Source organism: Oncorhynchus nerka, linkage group LG26, assembly GCF_034236695.1.
Source record: "Oncorhynchus nerka isolate Pitt River linkage group LG26, Oner_Uvic_2.0, whole genome shotgun sequence".
NCBI lineage: Eukaryota > Metazoa > Chordata > Actinopteri > Salmoniformes > Salmonidae > Oncorhynchus > Oncorhynchus nerka.
The window spans coordinates 15,051,627-15,060,175 of record NC_088421.1 but is presented as its reverse complement, the minus strand read 5'-3'; the positions used below and the strand labels follow the sequence as shown (position 1 = coordinate 15,060,175).

The 8,549-nt window shown below is 40.5% G+C and overlaps 2 long non-coding RNA genes across 2 annotated transcripts; one reads left to right on the top strand and one right to left on the bottom strand.

The window, feature by feature from the left end:
• Positions 1-2,277: 2,277 nt before the first annotated feature.
• LOC135564661 (uncharacterized) lies at positions 2,278-8,480 on the top strand. Its single transcript, XR_010461189.1, has 3 exons — positions 2,278-3,738; positions 3,836-7,456; positions 7,687-8,480. It is a non-coding gene; the product is annotated as an uncharacterized LOC135564661 (long non-coding RNA).
• On the bottom strand, positions 3,780-4,795 carry LOC115109909 (uncharacterized). The gene is made up of 4 exons (XR_003860578.2): positions 4,625-4,795; positions 4,488-4,552; positions 4,133-4,302; positions 3,780-3,940 (listed from the first exon to the last, which is right to left on the bottom strand). It is a non-coding gene; the product is annotated as an uncharacterized LOC115109909 (long non-coding RNA).
• Positions 8,481-8,549: the final 69 nt, after the last annotated feature.

Below are 8,549 nucleotides of genomic sequence, written 5' to 3'. Positions count from 1 at the left end.
GCAACCGAAACCAAATGTCCAACTTGGTAGTGCAGGCAGAGTCCAGCCTACCCACTTGCTCATCTGAACATAGTCAAATCCCATCTTCATAACGCTAAATGTTTTCTAGCAAGCACACTGAACCCATTTGAATTCCTATCCTAGTTTAAAGCATCGAATAAAATAAGCCAGCTAGAGTAATGTTATGCTGTAAACAGACAAAGTAGATAGCTAGCCGTTTTGAGTTGCTACCATTTCACAAATTATGATAGCTAGCAAGCTAACAATTAGAGCATAACGCGAACGTTAACATTAGTTAGCCAACTAGGAAATAAAAACATGCATGTATCCAATATTGAAGTGAGAGGCAACAGCTGACATGAGCCAAAATGTATTATTTGGCGCCAAATCTATTCCAAAGCACAACGCATCTTTGGTACAGTTAAATAGCTAGACATGGCATAGGTAGTAAACTGTGTGGAAGATGCTAGCTAGCAATCCAGTTAGCTGAGCAGCTTCAGCATGGCAACATTAAGTCGCAGTATTGTGCATGGAATGGTGGATCGTGTGATGCGGTGAGAATTAGAATACCCCATGCCATGCATGTGTGCTTATTTGACAGGACAAAGGGTGAACTGAATGCAGTCTGCTGCAAGCTAGCTAGCCGAACATGACAGCACTGCAACATTACATTTGCGCTAGCTAGCGTGTAACGTTACCTTTTCCTGACATCCACCGGCAGAAACAAGGAGGTATTGGCTGGCATTTCAAGTGTGAGCGTGATAGACTCAAATATAAAATTCGTTTAGATTAAAAAACAACAAATAATCGTTAAAACAATGTGCTAAAACCAGAGCTCTCTGAACAACAATGTGTGTAGCATCTGTTGTAGGCTATATGCAGTTCAGGCGCGCGGGCCCTCTTTTCGCGCGGAAACCCGGGCATTTTGGGCTTTACCATTACGTTGATGTATAGGTGAAACGCATGGAGAATATGGGATCACATTTCATTAATAAATGTATCGATTAAGTTTTTGAACAACTTTTACATTGATAGTTAAATTAAATAATACATCCATAGCATTGGCTGTTTGTTTCATAGTATCTTTTAACCTCTATGGAATATTGTAAATTGTTGATACCCCCATTGATTTGCCTACTACGAAACTACGTTCACCACAATGTACATGATTTTTCGAGGGAAATGCAATCGGATTACTAGTGATAATGGTTGATGTTTTTTTTGTTACTTATCAGAGATAAACATCGCTGGCTTTATAAATGTATTTGTTATGGTGACCTGCTGTACAACTAAAGCCCCATGTCGACGAGATGCCGCAAACTCTTTGCGTTCCGGCGGTTGTCATTCACTGTCAAAGGAGCAGTACGAACGCTAAATTAGGGATGACGCACTAGGTGGTTGTGCGTTCTGTGCACCATGCGTTCAATATTTTCAAAACGCATATGCATCTGGTGGACTTGGGGCAACTTGGCATACGCGCACGTGGGGGTGGCGGGGGTGTGGTTTATTTATGGGTAATTTCAGTGGCAACAGACATTGTATTAGGAATTACATAATTTTTTATTTTGAAATAAAATACATTGAAACCCACAAATTTAATTCAGACTTGTAATTTAATGATTTGAAACTGAATTGAATGAATATTGCATTCAGTTTCAAATAAAATATAATTTAATGTTAAAATTCAATATTTATATATTTAGTTTCAATGTTGTAGATATTGCATTCACTGTCTGTGTATCAAGTTTACAAACTATAATTTCAAGTTAATATAAGTTAATATATTAAACTTCTCAAATGCATTCAGATTTCAAATTCAGTTCTATAAATTCAGATTGAAAACCAGAGACCAACATCCTGGTGCTTTACAGTGCTTGACTTGGTCTGAAATAGGTGCCAGTACTGTTTATATTTAGGTCCAGAAGCTACACAATACTTTTAAGCTAATATTTTCTAAAAGTAACAGGAGCTCAAGCAGTAGAACATTTGAAATGCTGGTACTCAGCTCTGGTGAGCTCCTGCCTAAGTCAAGCACTGCTACTTTGCCAGCCAGGAAAGGTAGAGGATAACAGATTTAAAGACTGTGTTAACACACTTAGCTAAAGCCTATAGAGACTCACATTGGAAGTGTAAAAATACCCATAAAACCTAGCGGTCAAACAGGGAAACAGTTCCAGTTGTTTTTCCACCATTCATTTTTTTCATAGGGGATTTTAGAAACACTTAAAATAGGAGCTGTGTTTTGTGTAGGCTTGCCCTGGCGTGACGTTTTGATAAACCATTTAAATCTCTCTCGGAGAAGGCGACATAAATATATTTGTCTATTTACTCTCAGATTCGAAAAACGAATTAACATAAAAGTAGACATCATGCAAGACTAGAAATCCCTGCAAGCTCCTGCACATCATCTCTGACACCTTTGTTAACAGGTATTATATCAATTTAAAACTTGCACAGGACAGTTCACAGAATTGTCCACTTAAAATACATTTTGCCAATTTATTCATTACTACATGGTAGTTAAGAGATGATCTAGATAGAGACTGCTTCAATTAGGCAGTCTCGTCCAGATCATCATGGCATTTGTAGTTCTTTATAATAGCCACATGAGCAGTTTCATTTGACTAGGCAAGTCAGTAAGAACAAATTCCTTTTTTCAATGACAGCTTAGGAACAGTGGGTTAACTGCCTTGCTCAAGGGCAGAACAACCTTTCAGTTACTAGTTCAACGCTCTAACCACTAGGCTACCTGTCACCTCAGGTAGGTAGTTAATTAGCATTTCATTTTGGGGGATTAAATACAGGCTAATTTAGTGATAAAAGTCACCTTGTCCTATGGAGATTTACACGGTTATCAAAATGGCAGTCTACACGAAACACAGCCTTTATTTTAAGTGTTTCTAAAAATTAAAAAAAGAACGGTGTTTGACCGCTAGGTTTTTATGGGTATTGTGACTCATACTGTGGTACTCTATTTGGATACATTCAGGAAGTTCATGTAAAGGACTGCACCCTGCTTGCTTATCAAGTACCGCTTAAAGTGCCAGGGCCCTCATTTATCAATGTTGCGTAGAAAAGCTTCTAAATTAACTGTACGAAGAAAATGTAGAATGTTCGCAACTACAACAAAGTTTGTATTTATCAATTGCTCGTACGCTTGATTTACACACACGTGTATGTATTTTGCCTTGATAAATCAGACACGTTCTAAAACACTGCTAGTGCACGTGAAGTCTAATTTACATAAATAACCGCCCCAAATGACCAATTATGGTCATAAACCTTCCCTTTAATGCTGCAAGAAATGTCACTCATTTCTTTCCGCCAACGTGGAGAAATCAAAGAAAATAAACTTTTTCGCTGAAATAGAAATAGAACTTTTGATCACCGAAGTGGAAGCAAAACAAGACATACTTTTTGGAGCCCTCAGCAATGGCTTGACAAATAAGATAAAAAATATTGCTTGGGAGCAGGTTAGAGCTGTGGTAAATTCTGCCTCTGAGTGCAGAACAGTTAATAAAATAAAATAAATGGTTTGATTGGAAAACGTATGCAAAAAAAAAAAGATCCACAAAAGGGATAGAAGTGCAACAGGAGGAGTGCAGAGTGACTCTTCACTGTCTACAATGGACCAGCGCATTGGCAGCATAATTGAAGAGACCTGTGTCTGGCATCATTTGATGGTGATACTGAGGACCCTCTCCCAGACCCTGAAGGAATAGCAGGCACCAACTGATGGTAAGCCAAACTTTATTTTCGCAACCATATTCAAACATGGACCGCATCTAAATATTTTTTCTTGACAAATATATAACAAAACATGAAATCTTCACAGATGTGGGTGATTTGCCTGACCCCCCCAGCCATCCCCAGGCCTACAAGAAGTGTGTCTGCTTTGGCGAGCACTTCAGCTGTGCGGCATGTTTTGACTGACGCAGTACTGAAACAACAAGAGATCAACACATCAATTATTGTACTCCAACAGCAGCTGGAGGATGTATGCAACGGCCTGAGAGAGTAATCAATCATTGAAATAACTTGTTGATTGTGTTAAGCATGTGAGACAAATTCTGGCGCAATGTAAACGTGTTTTCCTTGTCGATTTGGTTACAATATTTGGAAGAACAGATACCTTTAAACCGTTGTATGATATTGACTCTTGTCTTCAGTTCCAGAGCTATGGGTGGTGGGAAACACTCCGTCAGTCATGGGCTCATCGGATCTGGGTGGATCATTCAGTGGAATGCCATTTTTGAATGTAATGTTGTGGCGCACACTGCAAGCCTTGACAATGTAGCAAACCTAAAAAGGAATTTGCGCATTGTATTACATTCACGCAATGACATTTGAAGATGTCATTCCAAAGGCAAGCCTTGCTAGGCTGGTATTGCAGTATGCCTCCTGACCCAGACAAGCACAGCCAACGCCCTTTCAACAGGCCTATGGTGCGCACCACTGTTCTTGTGCGTGCGTGGCCTTGGTTGTACCTTGCATCTTGTTGGTTTGTGAGGGGAGTCATCAGCTATGGTTTTTAATGGGTAGCCCCGGTCTCCTGCAGTTATGAACACAACATTCAGTTTCCCATTAGAGGTCGAACATGGAAAATAAAACACTAGTCACTTACCAATAAGCCATCCATACTCAACAACTCCCGTCTGGAGGTTAAGGCCAACTGAACTGTTGTTCTGCGCAATGACTGAATCATGTGTCCCACCTGGCCACTACAAAGCCAAATGTGAGTCACAGATAACCTGCACATTGACAGAATGGAAACCTTTTCTGTTGACGAAGTTGATTTTCTTCACTGATGGTGCTTTTATTGCGATGTGGGTGCAGTCAATTGTTCCAATGACATTGGGAAATCCCTTTTCACTCTGGCCTGTTGCACAGCAGTGTACGGAAACAATGTATTGTGGGGTCAATGAAATAATGCCATGAAGGACTGCAGGCAATATTCGGCTCATGGTTGGTTGTGAAATGCCAGACCAATCCGCAGTCTCCCGTTGGAATGTTCCAGTGGCCAAAACTTCCAGGGTGGAGAGGACTTGGGTTTGCACTGGGATTGCATTGGTGCGTTACGTCTCGCTTTCTAATACTGGAGAGAGTTGGTTGCAGAGATACAATAAAATATGCCTTGGAAAACTTAATCTACTAATAAGCCAAGCGTCGCTCTCAGCAAAAAATTCTGCACGCTCATTGAAAACAGCTCCCTGTGTAATGCAGCTTGTGCCAGATTGACTTTTCTACCACAAGGTGCTGTGCGTACACATGGTCAGAGTTGTGCTTAAATTTACGCACATTCTCAAGTATAAGTACAAATGGATAAATCCCACACTTTGCTTAGAAATGATCGCACGCATGCTTTACGAACATTTCTGTTCGCACTCAACATTGATAAATGAGTGCCCAGGATGATGTCTTTGAATTTAGAAAACTGAATCTGAATGCATTTGAGAAGTTGAATAGAGTGCATTCGGAAAGTATTCAGAGCTCTAGAGTGCCTCTGTGGCGATGGGAGAAACTTCCAGAAGGACAACCATCTCTGCAGCACTCCACCAATCAGGGCTTTGTGGTACAGTGGCCAGATGGAAGTCACTCCTCAGTAAAAGGAACATGATATCCTGCTTGGAGTTTGCCTAAAGACTCAGACCATGAGAAACCAGATCCTCTGGTCTGATGAAACCAAGATTGAACTTTTGGGCCTGAATGCCAAGCGTCACGTTTGGAGGAAATCTGGCACCCTCTCTATGGTGAAGCATGGTGGTGGCAGCATTATGCTGTAGAGATGTTTTTCTGCAGTAGGGACTGGGAGACTAGTCAGGATCGAGGGAAAGATGAACAAAGTACAAACAGATCCTTGATGAAAACCTGCTCCATAGTGCTCAGGACCTCAGACTGGGGGGAAGGATAACCTTCCAACAGGACAACGACCCGAAGCACACAGCCAAGACAACGCAGGAGTGGCTTCAGGACAAATCTCTGAATGTCCTTGAGTGACCCTGCCAGAGCCTGGACTTGAACCCGATCGAACATCTGAAGAGACCTGAAAATAGCTGTGCAGCGACGCTCCCCAACCAACCTGACAGCGCTTGAGAGGATCTGTAGAGAAGAATGGGAGAAATTCCCCAAATACTGGTGTGCCAAGAAGAGTCAAGACTGTAATCACTGCCAAAGGTGCTTGAACAAAGTACTGAGTTAAGGGTCTGAATACTTATGTAAATGTGATATTTCAGTTTTGTATTTGCAAAACAATCTTGACCTGTTTTTGCTTTGTCATAATGGGGTATTGTGTGTAGATTGATGAGGGGGAAAAACAATTCAATCTATTTTAGAATACGGATGTAGCATAACAAGATGTGGAAAAAGTTAAGTGGTCTGAATACTTTCTGAATGATCAATGTTTCTTTTGAAATAGTATTTAAATAGGAATAGTTTCACCATATTAAAACGAGAGTTCAGTTCATATAACATGGTTGACCTTAGAATGAGGGTCATGTTTATTTATTTTTTACCTTAAAATTAATAACTAATCATATGAAATACGTAAACTCCAGAAATTACTTTGTCAAAGCATTGTAAAGGGCTTAACAACGATGGTGAAAACCTTTGGGTTTAAGTGGGTTAAAATATTCCTAGAAGACACAGAGGGTGCATATAGTGTCTTTATTGATATAAAAACGTTCTATATTAATGGGTACTTCGTTTAATATAACATACTTTTAAAATGTAAAATTGGTGCACAATTTCTACTTAAAATATCAAAGGGATGCAAAAGGGACTCATTTCATGGAACGACCAGTACACAATAGCAACATTTGTGTCTATTGTCGAAAAACAAACCTTCATAATTGCAAGTGTGTGCAGTAAAATGTAATTAAAATCATCCCAGAACCATTGAGCACATAACATAAGCCAGCATCTCTTCATATTTATTTTGGGTTGGACAAATGGAACGAATAGATAGATATAGATCTGTATTATTTACATTATGCAACCGAAAACAAAAGTTAATAATGTGTAGAAATATCCATGAATAAAAAATAAAATAATTATATTAAAAACTCACACACATCATACTCAACATATTATGATAGAAATTAGTGCTGTGAATGAAAGTGAAATGTACAAGTAAAATTGAAGTCTGTTTCACCACAAGGTGGCACAAGTTCATTACGGTTGATGTGAATTTCTTGAGGCTGAGGGTGTAACAGTATAGCTTCCGTTCCTCTCGCCCCTTCCAAGGCTCGAACCAGGGACCCTCTGCACACATCAACAACTGACACCCACAAAACACCGTAACCCATCGCTCCATAAAAGCCGCGGCCCTTGTCTGCAAGGGGAACAACTACTTCAAGGTCTCAGAGCGAGTGACGTCGCCGATTGAAACGCTATTAGCGCGCACCCCACTAACCAGCAAGCCATTTCACATCGGTTACAAGAGCATATGAGCTTCTTTGTACGTGTGTGTTTTTGCTGTGATATATCTATAACAGGAATGTGCAGCTGTCCCCAATTGCCTGTATGTTTTAAGCTCGCAAGTGTGCAGTCTTGTTTTTTCCAATATGGATGCCTGATTGAGGGTGTGGCGTGAATGTGTTCATGTATTTTTAAGCATATGCAGCTGTTTCAGTTGATCTTTATGCACACAGCGTAACCCTTTATGCCTTTTGTGTTCTTCACCTACAGGTTTCTAGACTCTGTCATATCCTGCTGCTGAGCTCTGGAAATTATTGGCCACATTCCCAGCAGCGCAGGGTCATGGCTGGAAGGGATCCAGCTTTTGTCAAATTAACTGTAAAAGTATTTTTTAAAGCATTTTACCTAACTTAATTCTCCTAACCTGCTATGTTAATTATACTAACCTGCTGCGTAAGTTCTAACCTGCTACGAAAAGTCAAATCGGACTTTAATTTGACAAAAGCTGGATCCCTTTTAGTCATGACAGCAGCGCAGCCTCCTGGGGCTGATTTAGCCAATGTTCCCACCCAGGAATCCTGGACGTCTGACAGCAACCAGGCCAGACTCTCTTTCAAGTCCACACTCCGTCAGCCTCTCCCGGGCCGTGGCCCAGAGTCCGCCCTCCCTCCCAAGGCTGTCTCCCATCTTTATGGAGCGCCCAGAAAAACAGCCACTCTCCCTCCTAAATAACCATTTCTTAAAACTGCCTGCCACACCCGATTTTCTTTCATTCCCTCCCTGACCTCTCCTGCCCCTTATGGTCACCCCTAACATTTCACACAACAGAAATCTTTCTCATGTTAGTCTGGAAGCAGTTAAAAACCATGCTGTTAGATGTGAAGGCCAAGGTTAAATGGGGAAAGTTTAATGGCAACATTTCCATAGAGCTTTTTCATGTTGAAACAAATATTTTTTTAGACTTTGTTAGAGCATGTTTGGATTAAATATCAGTTTTCAATTACACCTCATGCAGTCATGTGAGATTTTGAAAGATGGCAATAGGCCTGGAAAGTGAAACGTATCAGAACAGGTTTTTCTCATACAATACATGCACAAATATGAACTTTTGTGTGCACACATTCACTCGTTTA